Genomic DNA, 22,380 nt, shown 5'->3' with positions numbered 1-22,380 from the left:
CAAAACCAAAGCGCTCTCAGGCGAAGCGATCGACGGTCATCGCTTGTTGAGTTGTCCAAATCCTTTAAAATGGTTACTGTTCCATGAAACAAAGGGACAGCCGCTGTCTGTCGATGTAGCTTCCGGTGTCGAGAAAATACAATACCATGTAATACATGGTAGCGACAATAGACGAAAAATTTAAGTTCTTTGTTGTGACTGCTATTGTGTATAACACGACTAGTAGCGACAAAGCCAAAAGCGTTGATACACGGTCCTTAGTATGGCATAGAGTGCGCGGTGATGTCGGAACGCATGAGCGAATGTACACGTTCGCAATGGCCTCTACCTATGAGATGTCGCGTCAAAGCTGCCCTGGTAACATCGAAATAAATATGTTTTCCACTCGACCGGCCGTTCAATCCGCCGTCGCTGACACTTCTCAATAGAAAAGGCATTTAAGCGCTATTTAGCTGAGAGTTAAACTATATATCTAGCATGGTAATAAAACGATACATTCCGCTGCCATTTCGAAGAGCTGTATCACGACGTAGCGAAGCCTTCTACCAACTTCAATTAATACAATAGAAAATACAATGCAGAAACTCTATCAGATAACAACACTAGTCATAAATATATAATACGATGAGGCAACAGCAACTTCAAATGCTCGCTATGACGGTAATTCTAGCGAACTACTATGACATGAACGTTAGATGTGTACCTGTGTCGTTTGTACTGACTGTCATCGCCTTAAGAACGGATACCGCCTATCGAAGTTTCCGTCATAGAACTTCTTCTAAGCCTTCTTTTGTAGTCCGATTCATACTGAACAGGACGACAGTCGACTAAATCGGTGCTAGATACAAACAGTTCATCGCCGAATCGGCACCGTGTATCGCCCACAGACGCTCAGATAAATTAGTTAAATGTGATAGCCACCAGCTAAGATTTACTCATTGGTACAGCGTTTATTTGTACGCTGTCAAACTGTTAGACACGCAGTATGCGAAGTAGAAATGACTGAGTTCGATCATCCCGACGCAAATGTACTATGTCTGTTCTGTCTTACTGCTCCAGAGGATACTCCTGTGTTGTTGTCGCAGCAGTAGCAGTTGCTACCGTTTTCCCCCATGACTTTCCGTATCGCTAGGCCAAAAAATGGAGTCGTCATTGACAGCTGCGGTCAGATTGGCCTAAGGTGGCTACAATAACGACGAAGCAGTAGCTATGTAACGGTTAGCGGCCACAGCTTCTTGGTAACTTTGGGACAAGAAATGGGAAATGGCGTAAAGCGACAGAAAACACTACGCGATGGTCGAATCAGCCGCTGCCAACGCACATGCAGCTGTTCGGTCGCTCGCACAAATTGCCTTGCTCCTCATGCTTTATGGCTACGGCAGCCTACGCAGTGCTTCAATATTTGCTAGCGACATCGTTCGTTCTTGCTTTCCTGCGTTTTTCTATCTGTTTGAATCTTGCCGCGCTTTTTTCTCTGCTTCTGCTCTCTCTCCCTCTCTCATATTCGCATTCTGTGCTGTCATATACGAACATATGATTTATTATACATCGTGACGTGCCTGCGGTGTGTAACTGGCATTTTCGCAATAATTGCGAGCAGTGTTTGGTTAACCGGCTGTTGTTAATTCTACGACAGGGCGACCATATAACGGTGGCCGAGGCTACAGTAATTGTTAATGTGTTATTTTCCGATAGAGCTTCAACCGTGGATATAGCCGGACGGTAGCGCCAATGTCAAAACAAACAACGAACTGCTCCGAAGCCATGTCTTCAGTATTTTCTGCAGAATTAAATTCGTGTTGAACAGAACAGTTGGTGACCCAGTGCAACTCGCCTCTTGTTACAACAACTTGATAGAACTTACGACATTTGACTCGGTCGCACAGTTATTCTGTTGGCGGTGGCTGGTAATGGCCGGACGGGGCATCGCTGCACAGTTGATTGCCACCACCGCTAACACGATCATTGCGTACCATTGTCTAATATCTGTTTCCTAGATATCAACGATGACGGCAGTTATTTTTCAACGCAGGGCACCAACGAGAGTTACATTGCTTTCGTCAGGAGCGCTTGGGCCGGCTGGGGCAGGTCACTTGTTGTAACTGCGAAAATTAGTTCGCAGCTCTTTCTAACACATGATTCTGGCATGATGCATTATGGGAAGAAGTGGAATTTTCAAAGAAAAAATATCAACGGCAATGAAAACAGATAGAATACATAAAAATGATGCGGCTGAAATTACCCTATTGCTGTTGCCTATCCTACAATCGAACGAAATAAAGGGGAATTGTATTGATTACTAAATATTTTATAATATTGAAGCTCATAGTTGCCTAAACACACCTATACATGTATTAGACAGTCGTATACGGAGCTAAGTATCTCTACGGCATTACTATTACGTTAAAACTATTCTTTGCTAAGCAGTTTGTGACGCTAGCTCACGTACCGTCGCACACACGCATCGAGTTCTATGGCAAAAGCTGAGATTCGATGTATTATTGTAAAGTCCATTCACAATGGTAGCATATAATTAGAGGAACAAGACGACCGCATAACACGCCCCATCTCTTTATTACATCTAATCTGACTTCTTTTCGTGAGAACGAAAAAAAGATCACTTCTGGTATACTCCGCATAGCCAGATATCAATTGGCTCCCTACCTTAGAGTTACTTATGGTAACAACGGCCGAGATACTGGTAAAATCAGATAACCCGCCAACACTTTCAGAAAACAGACAGCGTCAACGCTAGAACTTCAGTATAACAAACTGGGTCGAAAGTGATATAAATATTAGATAGCACCGATGCGTTTGAAAGACAATGCTCTCGGTATTCGGACTTTTTTCTCCCTACAGAAAACAAGTACTACCATTATACCATATGCACGTCACGAATGCAAAATCGAACATCATTTTATCATGCACTCTGTAAAACGAAAAGTACGACGATGTTTTTTAATACATCAGTTGTTCTTTCGTAGGTTGCGAAAAATCAGCTTTACTGCTTTTTCTTGCCGCGTTCCAAGTGCCACCCGTTGTAGCCGTAAAGTGATGGGCATTGCTGAACACAGAATCGCCCACAGGACAAACTGCGCATGTCTATGGGTGAGTGGGCTTCCGCTGATAATTTCCTTTTTCGTCATCGTTGTCCGTAAATGAAGACGATGCGCCATTACGTTTCCGCGCTGTTTCGGGCATTTTCGGCTTCGACAAAGGTCAATTCGAACAACGGAGAGGGAGACGGGGGTAGAAGGAAGGTGGAAAGAACGCTGGGGCTTACTGCTAGCCGGCGGCCGGTAGCTTTCTAGCCGCAGGAAGGGTCTCATAGTGGTTTAGCGTTGACTACTCAGCTTCACATATACAAACAGACAATACCGTCTGAAACGGCTACACACACGTATACGCTTTGAGCCGTCGTACTGTGACCGGCAAAACGCCACTGACCGTCAACGAGCATTCGCTCGCTAGATGGGACCAGACGACTTGAGATGGTAGCAACAGCATTTTTGGGTGACCGTATACAATATAGGCAAGTAGGCGGGTGCATGTGCAGCTGACAGGAGCCAGGCAAACGAAGAGAAAAGAGCTTGACAATGTGAGCTTTTCCGGTTTCTTTATGTCTCTATGCCCGTCCCGTATGTGTTTGCTAGTCGTGCATTCGTATGTAGCCATTTGGTCGTTGGAATGGATCGACTGCTGCTGCCGCCGCCGCTGAGGTTAGTAAAGTTACGACCACAGTCTATCGCTGCTTGCAGTTCCAATATATATACATATATAATAACAATGTTATAATGACACAACATTTGGCGTTTGAGGCCGAAGCTGCTTGCGCCAGCCGGGGCACTCGCGTCTAGCTTGTGCTGTCACAACTAGAGGGGACAGAAGGCGTACATACGAGACGCAAAGGAACCGACAAACGACCCGTCAGATATGAACGACAGGAAGGCAGATGCTGAGACGGTGACGAGGCCGACGGCACTAGAACAAGCGTAAATTAATTTCGTTGAAAACAAATGAGCCGCCAATGAATGTCAAGAACTAAACAATGATTAACTATACGCCGACAAACTGTATAAATGTACCAGATGAAGCACAGAGATCGGCAGGGGATACAGCAGTAGACATCGTGGAATATAATGGATACGATAAATGGATAGGGTTTAACGCATATCATAGAATTAGATATGATAAGACGGTCTGATACGAGCGGTCGGCTGCTCTAACGGCCATCCAAGCCCAACGGTACACCTGTGCTTCTATAATCGAAGTGAAATTGTGCTTTTGAACTAATATCAGACCTGGGCCTACGTAAGCCTGACTTATCTCTTAGGTAGATAAACTTCGTTCGAAGCCGTCAAGTTGCACGCCTTCTAAGATTAGCATGTGTTCGCTATAAAAACAAGTTCACGAAAGCAATGTAAAAAATGATGTAACGTGAACAAATCTTAGCCATGTGTCTGTGCATAGTTTCAATCATGTAAGATATAAGAGTACCGTACAAGATTAAAGCATGCCGACACAATTTTAAATTAAAATACAACTTTAACATCGAGCCAACAGCTTGGGGTAATGCCGGTCGGTTCGCTATCTGTGTATATATGTAGTTTTTCAATTAAAATGATTTATATCAAAACATTATTATTATAAAAGTGCGATGAGTGAACGGCATTTAGCCATATTAAATATTCGAAGTTGCGTCCAATCTTTAACAATTACCCCTTCACCATATCTACAGACCCAAATAATCGCTATTGGAAAGGATTATTATCCGTTACACCCATTAACGATATTGTGGCACATCCCACAAACTACCATATACGAAAGCCACCAGAAATTGTCACCGATGGAACGAGCACGCGCGATCTTGAAACGGATTTAACACTAGCCCATCGGCATCAGCGTCAACGCTGGCGTGAAGCAGCCAGGCTCTGCAAGGCTCCAAAACGACGGTATTTACGCCGTGCCTCTCCGTCTACTTTGTACCTTAGCTTTCCTCGGTGTAGATGGTGCCTTCAACCTTCGCTGACACATCCGCCGCTCCGTGCAACTGCCGACTATTCCTAATGCTATTCCTTTTACGGTGGCTATTGCATTTATTTTACTCAGCTGGTTCTATCATTGGGCACTAGTTAAAAGAAGTTACGTAAGTGGCGAATTCAGGGCCGTAGACGGTGCCGTGTCCGCTTGCTCGTAATATCATAGTTTGTGTGTTATGGCTATTGCTGTTGCTTGCCGTTGAGGCTCTGAAGGAGTGCTTACAGCAGGCGATAATAGTGCAGCTTGAAAGGGCCGGTCGTCATTGTTCAGAGTGCCAGATTTGTTTGTGTTGAATTCATAATTTTATTAATATCACAGTAACAATCACATATCATAGCGTAGCAACAACGCCATTTTGTTAAAAGTTACCGCACGAAAAATTGTAAGGCGATGATAGCTATGCTTGCTCGAAAGAGAAAGCATACAGATGTGTATAGCAGTGATGCAATCATATGTTCTAAGCTAAGGGTTACTTTCTCTATGACTATGCTTAACATCACAAGTGGTATACCGTCAACTAGGCATCGATCGGCTGTTGCCACTCTGGGTGGTAATTTGTTTCTACTCATGACGACCCAGCCTGTTGTCTTCTTTATCCACTTCACGCACATGACCCGTACTGAACACAGCTACCAGACGCTATCTAACACAATATTCTATTAATTTTTCTAATCCGGCCTAAATCGCGTGCAGTTACTCGTCCTAGAGCTGAGCTCAGGACCAAAAATTGTTCGGCTATTCTGTCGTATCCTTAGCATCTTGTAACCACTGCAGTTCTCCCATCACACCCTGCTTCGGTATGCCACAAAACGAAGACTCACCTCGATGGTGAAAATTCTCTGTGGAGGCTGGGAAAACCAAATAATTTCTTCGTTTTTTCGAAACGCTTAAGCGTTGCCTTGGGCGAACATACGTTGGATACGAAGGCACAGAGTGAGCAATACATCGATATCTCTGCGAAGTGATTAACCGTCCTCTAACGAAAGTGCCCTTTTACGGCAAAAAATGGCCAATATGATTTTTCGAAAAATCACAGTTTTCACCCTGTCATCACACCTGTCGCAGAGAACTTTAATAAATTGCATAATTTCGTTGTTTGTTTCGAATCGCCGCGCAGCCATAAGTACGGCACTCGTGATCGAGTATGACAAACTGGTGCCGTTCTAGTAACAGTCATTTAGTCAGTAGGGGGTTGCCAGTAATCAGTCGGTGCTGATGTGATAGGCGCATTCAACATTGCTCCGATCGATCGAAGGACTGATGTGCAAAGTGATTATACCTAGCTTAACGCCCTAGCTTGGCCGATAATAAAACAATGACGGTAGGGCAAAGTCACAAACTACGCTATATACTGCCACACATGCTATACAATTTATTATACGTGATAATAGTAAGGCGCTAGTAGTAAACAAATAGTTACTCACAGTGACCGCACAATCGTCTGTTAAGGCAACATGGGTCTCGCTACTGACACCGTAGATATTAACCTGTGATTCGTCAGGGTGCTAGAGAGCCGCGTTGGCTAGCATGACAATCATAGGTGCATGTAATCTTATAGAAACCACATGGGAGTTAGAAAGCGTCCCTGAGGAAGATTTGGGCCGCCGTTACCCTCTTGCCCTATTTCATTAGCTGTTAGCCATATTCAATAAGGTGGCATCACCCTATGCGAGAAACAGCAGTCATCGTCATGAGATCAGTAGCCTGACACTAATAGGTTCGAAGACATGAAAGGACTGAACTAACGCTGAAAAGCATCGAGACAATTTGAATAAGACTCTACAGAATGGTCAGCCGTGAGCGAGACGCTATAGCCCACGAAGGACGTTGGCAGGAGTGAACTATGGAGAGCTTGCGTCTGCTTCTATGGCAAACACCTCCTATCCTCCTTGCAGCTACGCTTCACTACGCTCGCACAGCTGCTAGTACTCTAACCATTGTCTGTTTACTCCCATGAGATTACAGGTACAGCAGTCGCGATCAATAGCAGACAATCGTCTGCCAGTGTGTTAATAATAACGCATAATGGGACTACGGCAAACAGTTACAGGCACGGCGCTGGCATCGTTATCGTCAGTATTGTCGGTGATAGTGAAGTCAGCGGTTAAGAGGAGACTCTAATGCCAAATGGTCAGCAGAAAAATCGTTTTGTCATATCTTTTCTATTGTAATTGCAGCTGTAGACCACTGCTCATTTTGACGCACTGCGCTTCCGCCGTTGCATATAGCTACTTGTTGTAGCTACATGCCGCTTCAAGTGACGTACCGACTCTGATGATCAGGCTGAGCGTGTGTTGGTAACTGATCAAGAATTCTGACGGCACTGGTGCTCGCTGGCTAGGAATCATCAGCTTCTGTGAGCGCTCGACAGACGGCAGGAGGAGATGTATATTAGATACAGAACTAGGTCGGTCGGTCGGTCGGTCAAAGCGACGATGCCAGCTCGAGCCTTTCTGTTTTGATCGCTTGTCAAAGCGCTTCCCTTATATATGCGTCGTCCAATGTCAATAGGTGGCGATTTTTTCTCGAAGCTTTCGAGTGCAAACTGTTTTTTCCGTTACAACCTGTCTTAGGAAATGCTCTACTACCCTAAAAACCTCTTAGAGACTCTCAGTTTTTCCATTGGTTCCAGCGCTGGCGAAGTGGTAAATACCTGCTATATGCTAGTCGCAGATCTAATACCATTGTATATTTTCTATTTTTGCGAAATTTCATCTCTCCTGCAAATGTTCGCAGATCCAGAACCTATGAATACGTCGGTCACATATAATGTTCGGCGCGACCATAGATCAACGCGAACGTTCAATTTGTTGTGATCGCAGCTGGTGACTCCTATAAGAATTTACATGCATATACCAACTCTAGTCTGTTACACGTGCCTGCGAGAACTGACCAGGCAGATGTAAAATAATGGAAATAACCATCCAGTGAGCACACAACAGCCTGCTGGTACACTGCAGCCGCTCTTGCGGCGCAAGGACACGTACGCGTGTGCTGAATAGGGCAGAGCAGGAGAAAAAGCAACATCGCCGAGCATTTTCGAAATGGCCGTTAGTCCAGCATTGCGTTCAGCTAGCTTTTTGGGTATTCGTTCAACGGCCAGCGTTACATGATGAAGTGCACGCGCGCATTTACAACGTCAGAGTATTTTAAGCATGCACACATCAAGGCGAGCTTCACTGCTGAAGTCAATGGACCTTGCTGCCATCGCCGGCACAAAATACTAAACGATTCAAGAGCACATCTTTACTTTGGATCGCGATCGTCTTGCCTGAGTCGGATCGTCCGATTGTTGACAATCAGAGGGAACCGAGACAGTCTCGCGCTCGAAAAATGGCGATCTTAAGGACGACTTCGTCAGCAACAGCTGCAGATAGGTAATCTATGATACCTATGTTGTTAAGACGGTTATTATCGGCACTATGCCGTTAGCCATTGAGGTAGATAACCACAAACCGCAAGCGTACGCAATGTATACCACAAGAAGTGGCGTTCCGCCAGCCTTATGCCTTGTTGGACGCTGCGCTGGATTCGCTCGACCGAGCTGAGGCGGTAGAAGAGCTACTATTGATGACTGTGGTAACGACTAAGCTGCTACAAGGTAACCGGCAGTACTAACGCTGCAGCGCGAACGGCCGCCTTAGGATGCGTCACACAAAAGTGACCTGACCAATAGCCACAGCAACAATGTATTATTTTTATTATTACGCTGGCACGCAAGGGTCGTCAGAACGCAAAGGAGGCGCAGCTAAAAATAGAGAAAGCTCCCTCTGAGGACTAAAGCTCTTTCTACGCTCTGTCTGTACGCGTTATCCTGTGGTCATGGCTGACGCGGGCGCGCTAGTGAACACCGTAGTAGTAACATATAGTAGTTGCACGTGGGAAAGCGACACTTGAAGCATTCTCGGGGAATAGGGTCATCGTCACAATTAGAATCATTGTCATCAGAACGATCCTCATCACCAGAGAGTGTTGACAATAGCAACGTCAACATCAATTTTTCAGGATGCAGAAGATCCGCAACAAGCTACCGATATATACACATGTCGAGTACGGAAGGAGAATGACTTACCGTCGTAAAATTGATTGAAGGATAACAACAACAACAACAACAACAACAACAACAACAACAACAACAACAACAAGCATCCAATGATCACGACAACAAGACGACCACAGCAGCGACAACAACCAATGATAAACATGCCAAAAGTGTGTAGTTCACGCGAGGAAGTATTGTGCTTGTTCGTCATACATCATTAGATGTACTGTGCTATACGATCGTGGAAATGTTAGCCGTCTTGCCCTGCCATAACGACTGTTCATTCCAGGAAAAATGTCCATTTTAAATCCAGAATTCGGTGTTTGTCTAGAGCGGGATTGCATTCCGTCACCGTTTAGCGTTCGCATGCTAGAGCAAGACCCTTAAAAACGGACTTGACGATCTAGGCAAATCCTCGTAGAAGCGTGTTGGCCCAACAAACATTAGGCTATCGATTGGGTAAGTCGCGAACGAAAAGATAACGAGTGTGGCATTGATTCGTACCTTCCTTTAGCCTCTACATAGCAATAGTATTCCTAACACTGATAGTAGCATAGGGAAGATCAACGATGCAGCGAAGCAGACGAGCGTGTCAAGATCAAGTTCACAACAACTTAACCATTTGGCCAGCACAGCCTAAAAGATATTTTACGACTGACGCTGTTCCTGTATGAATGGCAAAACGGAAAAGCAGTGATTGATTGATTGATTGATTGATTTCAGTTGGCACATGTTGACGTGTAAAGGCGTCGTTCTCATCCAATCGTACAAAGCGATTCCTTCACCTAACGTTGACACAATATTAAATGCAATTTATACGCTGAAGGTTACTAGTCTTCGCTTAGCCGGCAACTATGATACCATATTTTTACTCCGATATATGCTACTGCAATTCGGCTGATTCGTGATATCCTCCTCGGTATACCGCTATTGACCGGCCGGTAAACGTAATTCTAAAATACAGTCGCCAGGAAACACAGGCGCAATTGGTTTTGTTTACTAGGCCTGTATTGTCACCATCGCAAACGCACTTTAACAGATAATTATCTAGACAGATCAAGAGAGTGGTGAAATAGGAGGTAGGGGCGAGCGATGATCTATGACGCGGGGTCTTGGCCTATATATTATACAAAACAATTCTCTGATAAACACATCTTTCGCCTTCATTATGCCGCTAATGTCTGACGGCGTTTGCTACTGATTGAAGTAATGCCTGGCAGGTTAGACGTAAAATGCGGACGAATGTAAATGTTTTTAACAGAATTCGTGAGCACAGATTAAAAACCAACTTCGTTTACATGTAAATGTACATGCAATAATATAGGCATGTGACTAGTCTTCATGGTCTGTTTCACATAGCCTCTTAGATTAGACATTTTACCGATTGTAGTCTATTTTTCGCAGATAAAGGCGAGGCGTTAGTAAGAAGTTGACGCTGCCAACGAAAACGCATAGCGCCGCCACCTGTTCAGGAGAGCAATTGTTAAACAGGATATTTTGACGCTCGCTCCTTCCAGACGCTTAGCGATAATACATTTCTAACTAATAAATTGAATCTACAAACTCTGAGTGGATCTACAAAAAGTCCCTAAAACAACCATGGCTATGTTGTTATTAGACGATATGTGTATAGATATGCGGTAAACTGCCACAATCTTGGATCATGATCTACACGAAGCGTTCATCCTAACGTTGAAGTGTCCTCATTGACAAGCGCTTGGACTTTATCAGTTTTGTCGAGCCTTCCGCGGACCAAGATGATTCCCGTTTTCGCATCAAAATTGTCTCTGTCTCAAAGCAATTCACTTGTTTGTTGCTGGCGCTGCTGCTGCTGCTGCATCCCTAGATGTTCTCCTTCGCTAGCGGGGGACCGCTGATTGATCTCACAGTTGATCAGTCAGCCAAGCAGTAATCATGCCCGTCTGCTTACCTAAATGGATACAACGCCGCCGCTAACGCTGAAGGGTTCGTAACGATGTCTATAGCACGGCTATGTCTTTGGTATTCATAAGGAAGTTTTAATGTTTGTGGGAATGACCAGAGCAGCAATTTGTTGTCAGCAGATAACGATAGTAATACAGTAGCCGTTGCTGGTCTTTAGCAGACGTTCTTCGCCCTGCTGGCAAAGCGGCCAGACGTTCCGTCGAAATGACAACTATCAAGTTGTAATAAGGCCAATGAACGGTACATACTGGACGCAGATGCAACGGTAATGAAAATAAAAATCGCTCTGCTAATGTGTACACATTATACATAGAGGGATTAATACAAGGAAAATTGAAATATGTGGATGTAATCTTTGCTTGAGCGACGGCGAGAGGGTGCTGTAAAACGATTCGAACGGTATCACAGCGCGTAACGATAGGGGTTATGCACTACATTTGTGATGATGGTCAACATCTAAACAATGACTGGCACACAGTGACTAAAGCGATGACGTGAAGCTGACGAGAAACAACGAATCAAGCCACTGACCACGTGGGGAGGTCCAGTGGCTCCCTTACGCGGATGGAATCTCAAATGAGCACTGATTGATTACGGGAGTGTGCGTTAGTCAGCTTTCTTCTTTTTATTTATTTTTTTTTTAATCGTTCAAGACCTTTTGACGATTTGAAAATAAATGATGCGGATCCGATAAAGGTGTATGCATTCGAGTTTATTCTGTTAAGTACGATCTTATGTTACGATAGCGAAGATGTGACTTTACGGCTTTGCTGTGATGGTAAAATGTAGGTATACTTGCCGTGGGCATTAAATAATTGTGTTCGTCGTTGTCATATGTGTGTGTCACATAATGATATACCTGGGACTACCGAAAATCCGTAGGTCTGACGATCACTCCATGGCATGAGTCCCGGTCCGTATACCTGTTCTCTTCCGTCTTTGTCAACGCCCTGCCAAAACGTATAGTTCGCAACTCAGGTTCTGCCACGGACATGCAGGGTCCCATAGAGCACGGAGCAAAGGTTACACTGAATGTCATGGCGAGGGCTTACCGACAGATTTCCGAAGGAACAAGGGGCGAGCAGGCTGGCTTACTCAGACGGCAAATTACAAACGGCTTGACAGCCCTTGTCTGGCAAAAAACAAATGCCTTAGTAATTACTGGGATCGTTTCTCATTCAAGAAATGCATCGAAAACGTTAAGCAGAAGAATACTAAATCAGATTCTATACATTCATTGTCGCAGCTTGAATTCGCTACGGTCGCGAGAAGTTCCATTGTTGGAACAGGCAAAATCATCGAATATTTACACAGTTTCTGGAAATAGCTTACAACCCCTGCTGCCACAATCAAAATGTCATCGTGTTTCGTCTGAAATGTCTGTACACACGGAGAGTTGCCAATTGGAATTTTCTGTTTCGGCACGATTTCTATTCATACGGTCACATGTCTAAATCACCTTTATAGGAACGACAATACGACTTTATAGGAAAAATGGTGACTATATATGTATTCATTGTAAAAGTAGATACGCAGCTATAAGCTACCTATTACTGACAATTAAATAACACGAGGCTGATATAGCAAAGTATCAACTATAGTTACCATCGAACCTTGTGTGTAGAGGAATACAAAATGCGATTGAGGGGAACGATCAACGAAGATTAACGTCGATTGGAGCGTGAAAGCTACCTGAGCTAACCTAGGCCATTAGCGGGCTTTTTACTTAACATTCGACTGCTGTTTGTCGTCGCTTTTGCTGAGTTAAACAAGGACCGCAAGTTTAAATCATTGAACATCTTGAATTTTTAAGGTTTACGGTATAAGCTGTGCATAATCTTCGTCTTGTCTTGGCGACGATCATTTGAGTCCGATACGATTGAAGCGACGATTGAGGCTCGACTAAAATCGTAGAAATCCTCAATACCTATTATAATACAATAATCGTCGCTTCTCCGTAACGCGTTATGTATTGTACTTATGTAAATCAAGATTCCCGGGAAAATGCAACCTCACTTAAGGTTATAAGAGGCTGAAGATTCTCAGGAAACCTAAGCGATTTGTCAGTGTAGTATGCAACCGTAAGAGACTCTTCATTCAGCCCTGCTTGCACAGGGCAGACATAAGGTGAATTGCTTGAATATAGTCTGCACTGCATGCAAGCATAGCTTCCTGAAAAAGAATGACTAATCTTGCTTCTGTTTTCGTACAACTTAGCTAAATTTAAAATAGGTTACCTATGCCCACATCTGTCTTTTAAAAGCCATGTAACTAAATTACATTTAATGACAAACCGGCACTCGTAACGCCGGTACCGGAAGCGATCACTCCAACGGTTCCTAATGCTAGTGACATCGAGAGATCTCGGTAGTATTGCAATGATCGGACTGAAAATGGGGTGATGTTTTCCATTTTAGATGCATCCGAAGTGGCGCCACAGATGTTTTCAACGTACCTGCTAAAACGCAACTGTTAGCAGCATCTACAAGCAGCTTATAGCGACCGGCTTGTTTGGAATGGCAATCGTCATAGAGATACATGGTGGGATGAATCTTCAGTAGTAGTACTGCGTTTAGATACATTACAATATTATGTTTCTTCTAACTAGAGCTTTTACTCATCGTTGAAAGACGCAAGGAGACCTTGATAGAAACAAGAACTAATAACAAAAAGCTGAAAACCAGAACGAAAGAACAACACAATCAATAAAACCAATACCATCGATGATGATCGGCCTAGAATTAACCAGTATCACCATTCTATATTTATTGTATAGCAGAGCTTAAAATATATGATTACAAAATAAAAGAAATACGTGACCTGTAGCTGCTCTGAGCTACAATTGCTTGTTATCGATAGTAGGACCATATCATAAATATATTCCGAATTTGACATAAATACTTTGATCATATATGTTTAGCGTCATAATCATATGTCAGATGCAATATACGCACCGAATGCGGTGCCGATGATTTGATATCGTTTAGGAGCGTCCTAGTGAATGAACGGCCGTTTTTCATTGTGAACATATAAATTTTGCCAAGTTGTACAGCATGTACCATTTGCATTGGTCGAACTATACTCTCCACTTAAAAAACAATCATCAGCTCACCTATAACGGCCTTTAACACACACACACACACATATATATATATACGCCCGACATGTTTCGCTGCGCATACGTATTTCTATATATATCATCATTTTTTTTTGTGGTGAGCAGCATATCTGGAAAAGTATCTGTAACGTAAATTTCTTTACCCGTTGTTAATGGATGTTCTCGTCCCTGTCGTGCTTTGGTGCGAATGCTCTCGTATTCGTGGGGTGGGTCCAGAGGGCGAAGGCCACTGCGGGACTAATGTGATGTAAATCTACGCTAGCAAATCTACTTTTAGATAACCTTTCTGAATGACGATGGGGTTGAGTTTTCTGTCGGACCGTCACTTCCCTTTTTTTTCATTTATTCTACCTACCATTTTTCCTCTTTTTTTTTTTGGTTTTCTATTAGCCTGCATGTTACCTTAGTTCGCCTATTCGTTACTGCTTTCTGTATCATATCAAGAATGCATGGTGCTGCCCGACTTGTGCTAGGTCTAGTCTATTATTAATTACATCTCTTTGCCAATCAAAGCCTATGACACTTATCTACCCGTTACGCTGTGTGCGGTTACAATAAGGATCGCTTCTATCTATTTGCGATTTCGGCATGTCCTGCCGTTGTATACCGATGCTAAGTCGTTATATGTGGGATTGCATAGATTTGTGGGGTGCTTGTGGGTGGCAAACTCCAATTGAGTGGGATTTCGTTCTATTGTGTCTGTTATTGTTACGGGCTAACCTCTCCCTCCAGGTCCGAGTCGACCTTCGGCCAACGTCTCAGCAATATTCCGTATTCGAGTCGACCAATGATAGGTCTGGCCTGTCGTCTTAAATTTCGTAAACAGAGTTAACGCGTCGGCCTTGGCCCAGGTCAACGTGCTGACCTAGTTCCGAAAACGTTGTAGGATAGAGCCAACGGCAGATAAGTGTGCGTGGATAGAAAACGGATCTCGCTGACGAACGGAAAGACAAATTTCACCAGCAATAATCCATTTAGCACGGTAGACTATTATGGACGCCTGTCTCGAATAAATTTCATTTAACACATCGAGCATCAGCCAAACTTTAAAGCTCTGGTACCAAAGCGAGGCAAATTGGTTCATATGACACTATATCGTCACATATCGGCATACAGTGCTTATTGTATTTACAATCAGAATGCCTATTAGTGATATATACATATATATATATATATATATATATATGGTAAAATGACGTTGTATATAGGGGTGTCTATAGAAAAAAAACATAGTAGCCACTATAGTCAAAGTTAAGCTCTGACATGATTAATGATATATAGATTGATGGTCAAATGTATCTCGACCCGCCCCGTCCACATTTTTCCTTTCGCATGTACAGCAGGACCGTTTTACTGTGGCCCTAGCTAAAGCAGGTCGAGGTGAAGAATTCATTAGAATGTGCTGGCAACGGATTAATCTGGTCAGCAGATTTTGCAGTACTTTTATTTATGATAACTTACCGTCAATTATGGTGGGAAGCTATAGTATCTTCATATGAAAATTTTGCTCCACTGAGGTAGATCATTACTTGGTTAACAACTAACCATTATAATAAACTGTTGTCACAATATAAGATACGGCTACTGTTAGAAAAAGGTTTTCCTGTGTCTTTTGAATTTAGTGCCAACTGACCTTACGTCCAACGACCTAGCACAGTAGTGCAATACGCACAACGTTTGCGGCTCTAGCCATGGAGACAGGTTATAACAATTTCGCTATACTCCCAGTGTAGGACTACTAGGGGCCTATATTTATGGGGTGTACAAACGAGTACGGCGGTGGTGCTTCTGCACTGCTTCTGGGAACGCAAAGGGGCAGACCTAGAACCACCTCCTCGATTCTACTTTTATCGCTATCGTTACATTTGAGTTAATTACATCACAATGCCGAGACGGGTAACGCCATCTTGTACGCTTGTTTTCAGCAATTAAAATCGGCAATATATATATATTCTCTGTCCTGTTTGCTGTGTTAGGTTAGGTAGCGTCTCATGGTTAATCGGTTATGGTACGAATGCTCACGTGATCCAGTGACGTTATGTATAATTTTTGCTATGAATGCAATAAATCTGACAGCTGTGGCAGACCCACTTCTTTCTGGCTTTCGTAATTGTTGATTTGAGTTGACTTTTACCGTGATTGGTTACCGGTGGTGGTGGTTAATTTGTCACTGCATGACAGCTGCGAAGCTTAGAATGTACCAGTTTGTCTTTGTTGCCAATGGCATCATGAACTGTGATTTATTATATTTTAACTATCGTAATATAGGAAGAGCTTGTCGCTTCTATATCCAGCAAATCAAATGGATGTTACCCTGTAACTACCGCCAATTGGTTTCATTGTCTACGCTTGTGCACTTTTTGTCATAGATCTCCACCGAGCTATGGGCAAATGACGGGGCTTCTATTACCTGCGTTACTGGGTTGGGAGTCGCTGAAAAATAGTAAAAAATATTATTGATAACAATAGAGTAAGTTGAGATTCTGTTTTGTATGGTTTATTCAGTTTGTCTTTCATGTTCATCAGGTAGAATTGTTCTCGACTCTAGCCCAATTTTGATTTGTTTTCTTTTTTTTTTTTTTTTGGAATCCATCTGACATCGTCGCTCGTGGTTTAGTAGGTAGACTTACTGCTACATTCCGACGATAGAATTGTTTGCGTATTCTAGAAGTTGACACGGTAGGTAACTGGACTACTTCAGATAAATACCACAAAAAATGCCAATAATTAATCAGGTCATGAAACCTAACCGACTAAGCGGGTTGTTTGCTAGATCTTCAGCATACCGTTGTAGACGGATACAGGTCTAGGCCACTACGCAATCGACAATGATTGTTGGCAGAAGTACAGACTATTCGAACCCAACTAGTTAAATGTAAATACTAGTCAAAATAATGTGAGGCTGAGCTTCCACTAGAGAGAGGTAGAGAGAGAGTTTCTCTAGCTTTCAATCGCTCGCACAATGTCTAGAGAATACGAAAAGTGATCACCCTCAACTGGATGTTGACAGATTCAATGAGCATCCGCCTATGGCGACTCAAAGGGAATTTCAGTGTCCCCTGAATGATCCTGGTGATACAAATGTTCGTCGTTGGACATGGCCTGCCGACCAAGCGTGATCTCCATCCGTCCCATACCGTCATTTATTGTACACATACAGCCGACTGGAACGAGCGGTTTCGTGCCAACAGTAGGTAGAACAAAAGGCAGCGCAGAAAAGTATTCGTTGCTGGTTCCCAGTGTTTAACGTCGGAATATAACCGAAATCGGACGTTTGCTGGTATTTTTCACGCGGACCCAGACGTGAACCGCGAAACATTTTTCAGTTTTTCAAACCAAGTCCATAGGAATGACGCCAAAACCATTCTAGGCTAAAACCAAAGGTCCCTGAACGATAGCATTATCATCATTATTTGACTTATTAAACCCTTGATGATATCTTGCACGCGAATATGTTAGACTAGTCTTCATCTAACCACAGTGTCAGCAAGAAAACATAGATTTTCATTACTGTGCAAATGAACATTTCTATGCAAGTCCAGGAGTACACACACGAATGCTACCTTATGTGCGAAACCGAGGTAGCATACGCTTGACAAGATCTACCACTGACAATTTGCTTCCGGCGAATCGAGCCTGGCTCGAATACCGTCAGTCGCCTCTTTCACGTTTATTTTTCTCAACGCCTCCAGCGGTAGGAATGAGCGAACTTGGCACTGCCTTGTTTGACACCTCTCTTGTATTCGTTATCGCTCCTGAGAGCCACGCTCAAAGAGAAACGTATGAAATTAGAATTCATAGCGTTTTCATAGCACCGTGGACTCTGCCAGACGTAGCTCAAAGGACTTACGTACGCGAATGAGATGACCAATGATGACGCGAGCGAGTATTTAACCACATCGCTATTGGAGACGGTAAAAAGAGCATTTTTTCGCAGATGGATACGCCACACGGAACAACAGTGAACAAAAAACTAACATGCTGTGCCAAATATATTCGCCTGCTTTCTGTTTCTTCATTTAACTTCCTAACTTTACATATATCGCCCTAATGTTTTAATGGGAAGGGCGATCAGCAATTGTCCATATAGAAACAGAGATCAACTAACTTCTGATGGCTGCAGTTGCCAAATTTTTTAGTGTGCCTTTCTCTCTCTATCTCTCTCTTTTACTTGATCTTCTGTGGTTCAGAAGACTGGAACGCATCAGTCAGCACAATTCCAAAGATATGCCTACGTAAAATAATAGCTGGCAGCAGTACTGACTCGCGAGGCCGCACCATTGAAGGGTAAAGGAAAAAACGAGATCTAGGTACCGATCAGGGCAGATCCCTCCGCACGACGAGGGTCATATTTTTGTACAATAGACACAAAGGCACACGCAAAGCCGTGCTACATTTATTCATATCAGTACTCAAGTAGATGGAAAATGGGAAATAATTACGGTCACGACACGACGCAGGGGTTGTCGCTAACTAAGTCGTAGTTCGAGACACCTATCTACTCATTTCTCATGCGAGAGGATGAAATGGCGAGGCATAGAAGATGGCGACGATCACACGTCGGCTGCAGCGTTACGAGCCGAAAACTGGTACCGCCAAGAAGCCCGTTTAGCTGGTGAATGCGTGAAGTAGCAACTCGACGACTCCTATATTTTATTCTCTTAACTAATGTGCGGTCATCAACGTTGTCACTTATGAAATTCCGACTGCACATCTTCGAATGACGAATAAATGGGTCACAGTGAGGGACAGAATAGGCGGACATTCATTACTGTGGCAGTCCCCCCTGATTTTATTTGTAGCAAGCTCCTTCCAGCTAACTAATCATTTGGCGTTAAATGCACTTCATAATAGTCACTGCGTTGATGACCCATCGCTCATCAACTAGGCCTGTGGTAGTAGCTGCATTTGGTGCTTGAGAAAATTATTTTTCCCTATAAAAACAAGAGTAATAACAGGGAATATCATTAATGCCGCATCTTATTCATGGGTAACTCAGGATACGGTGTCGAAAAGGGCATGCTGAAAATGTATCTATAGGGCTATATATATGTATAATATAATATAGCTTCTTAAATAGCAGAATCAACTGTTTAATTTTATATTCAAGCGTAAATAGTTTGCTGATCTTTCACATTTGTGAACTGGCTAGCGAGCAGTGGGTAGTTCGAGACGGGGCAGAAAACAAGTGCGCCCCTGATCATAAATCGGACGAGAGGAGATACGAACAAAGTAACCTAAAGAGACAGATTTCGTTAAATAGAGAACACCTTGCCAAAGACTCACCCGAGCCATTTATCAGGCCGAACAGCTCCCATCGCTGAAAACGCTTCGGCCTCTTAACCGAACCCTGACAAATGGATAATCAAAATTAATTGCTATTGGTGCTGATATGGCACCGATGAGTTTCTATCCCGAACTGTTGCCCTCTTGCAGCGTGCTAGCTGTTGAAGTTGTCATGAACGATAGTCGAATACAGAAACACTCCGTAAAATCCGTATAGCGGTTGCTTGATATTCCTTTCTCAGATTCCGTCATTTATTTCATTGAAGACTCTACTCGAATAAATGATCAGACTTGTTTCCAAGATCGTTTTATCCATAGAACACAAATTTGCCGCTTATCTACATCGTTACACATTTCCGTTCATTCGTTCGATCGTTCTCGTCACAAAAAAGTCGTCGACGTAGAAGCAGGTCCCTTCTACTGTGGACGATTTCGTCTACGCTACGGAGAAGCCAAACTGTGAACGTCGTCAGTAAGTGCTGCAGCTGAATGAGGTCGCAGAATCTTACATCCCCTGCGCGCCGCCGACTGCCAATAGTAGACCGTGCGAGAATGCTGCATTTAAACCACATAAAGGCCCAGACAGTGTTTGATGACGAAAGCATATCGGCTTTTGGAAAAATGCTAAAGCATAATTCTTTCGTATGTATTAAAAATTAGCTGTGCATTTGCCCTCCAGTGGGTGCGCTTCAAGTAAAAGCGTCGCACTCACTAAACACTGCATCGCCAAGGGAGGCCCCACATAACATTAGTCTCGGGCGAAGGAATGTTGGACAGTAAAATCGCTTGCGGCCTTAAAAAAGGTTCCTGTCATGACAACAACAACAACCGGCTGCAGCATAACGAGCAGGGTACGCACTTTCACGAGCGTACGAGCTTCATTTTTCGGTGGCATTTTTGCGTTGCAATGCCTATTTCCAGTGCTGGTCCAACAGAATCCCTTAGATCGACAACCACCATATTACACAGCTGGCAATTGGTACCGCAGTTTTCTAGACTGCAAACGCTTATTAGCCAATCGACGGCGACAAACTAGTGATTCTTCTGGTAGTTCGATATGGGTACAATGTAATAAAGACATTTAATAGTAGAAATTTCCTTGGAATCACTACACGTCCGATGAAAGCCAGTTAGAACCGTATGGTGTATGAAAGCTGACGATCCCTTATGATATCATGACCCACAGTTGCTAGCAGACTGGCCATTTTTACCCGCCTATTTACCGCCATCGATCGAACAATACACATCCGACAGACGAGAAGGGCGAAAGAACAATTTTTTAGCTACCTATTTGTATAATCGTCTTATTGAACCTGTCCTTATCAATCCTACAGGTAGAATCACTCTCAGTGATGTACGATAGGTAAGCTTGTTTCAACGTTCATTAAATAAATCTAATAGCTTATTTGCTTGAGGAAACTGCAAAAGCCAGGGGTGCAATCGAACGTCGTCGTGGTATTGCGTTAGTTTAACGCCAAGAACACTGCGGATCAGTCCTGCGTATGACCGGCAGAATGCTCGTTATTCACTCAGCATATTCCAGCACGGCGACCAAACTTGACAGCCAGCCTTTGTGTCAGTAAGGTCATCTGGCCAGCCAGAAACTGGGACCAACAGCGCCATGTTCTTTCAGTGACCTCCACATGCTTCGCGTTCATCTGTACAAACATTTGTACAACGCCCGCATAACCGCAGATAGTGCACAATACGGCTGAAGAGCTACTTGTCGAGGCAATGGCAGCAGCTGCGAGGGACGTAGAAGATCGCCAATCACAGCACAGCTAGCTTTTTTGCTGCGTTTTCACTTGGTCGGAGACTCGCAGCAACGTGAGCACCTAAGAATAGGCTATATCGATTTAACTGTCGGCCTAGCCACAGCGATCCCACACACGTGTACACGAGCGATTTGAACGGTCGTCTATTTTCTCTATTTGAAAAGAATACACATATAGCCCAATGGAAAGAAAAACAAACTCAGATGGTTCCCTCACTTGTAGAACGCGACGATATGCAGTGGCAATGTGGTCCAGAAACAAAGTCGTACCGAATCTTAACGCTCAGGACGCTCTCGCGCCGAGAAGCAGGTAACCACAACATGAAGAATCAGATAAATATTGGTTGAAACGAAAATATGGAAATACAGAGACGATTCATTCGAACCAGGATAGCCATCCGTCCGCTATCATACAGACAAAAGAGCTTTGACATCAAAAAAGAGGAGGTCCTTATTTATCCACAACTGGAGGATCTGGACGTTTAGTTCCTCTGTCTCCGGACTGATCCGATGAGCATAACGCAATCAATGTGTCTAATATCAGAAACGGGAGGCGATTCAATGGACGATTATAAAAGCATAAGCCTTTTAGAGTGAGCGCTGCGCTAGCAACTGGCAAACAGGCCATAGAGAGGGTAACAAGTATAACGATTTTTAAATTTGACTTAGGAAAATCACGCCGCGTTCTATAGGCGATTTACTCTGAAATTGGATGTTCTGCCTAAAATAGAGAATATGAGTGTGAATGCGAAGAAATAACTGTGTCAATTCGCACTTAACTGGGTAACAACGACGGTAATTCGTAGTAGTCCTGGTTGTAGTCCCTCAGAATGACGGCCCGGCTAACCAAATGATTAATGCGTGTACTAATTGACAAAATGAGTCTACTTGGTTCAACGGAAAGAAGTGTAGGACTCGTATTATGAAGGACCCGGCAACCAATGAATGGCCGAAGGGGAATCATACTCTAACGAAACGGTTTTTGCTGTGAGCCACGCCAAGGACAAAAAACACGAGTCATTACCAACCGTTCATTTGTCATAAACGGTCACATGTTTGACTGCGAACGCGTGACCCGGTAACTCGTCAGATCCTGTCAGCAGCAGAACGCTATGAACGAGCTTCGGTAGTTAAGGTACACACATTGCATACCTATTCGAATAGAGTAGATCTGAA

The 22,380-nt window shown here is 43.6% G+C and overlaps 1 protein-coding gene and 1 long non-coding RNA gene across 9 annotated transcripts in view; one reads left to right on the top strand and one right to left on the bottom strand.

Moving 5' to 3' along the window:
- The window catches only part of LOC111268969 (uncharacterized), a 33,626-nt gene extending 19,996 nt beyond the window's left edge, over positions 1-13,630 (top strand). For both annotated transcript variants that reach the window (XR_002685486.2, XR_002685487.2), the window contains exon 3: positions 13,444-13,630. This is a non-coding gene — a long non-coding RNA (uncharacterized LOC111268969). The remainder of the gene's footprint in view (positions 1-13,443) is intronic.
- Positions 1-22,380, bottom strand: part of Unc-76 (fasciculation and elongation protein Unc-76) — a 109,367-nt gene that overhangs the window by 48,860 nt on the left and 38,127 nt on the right. The gene's annotated exons all lie outside the window — the stretch shown is intronic.

Source organism: Varroa jacobsoni, unplaced genomic scaffold (assembly GCF_002532875.2).
Source record: "Varroa jacobsoni isolate VJ856 unplaced genomic scaffold, vjacob_1.0 scaffold_1338, whole genome shotgun sequence".
NCBI classification, from domain to species: Eukaryota; Metazoa; Arthropoda; class Arachnida; order Mesostigmata; family Varroidae; genus Varroa; species Varroa jacobsoni.
This window is presented reverse-complemented; position numbering and strand designations above follow the sequence as displayed.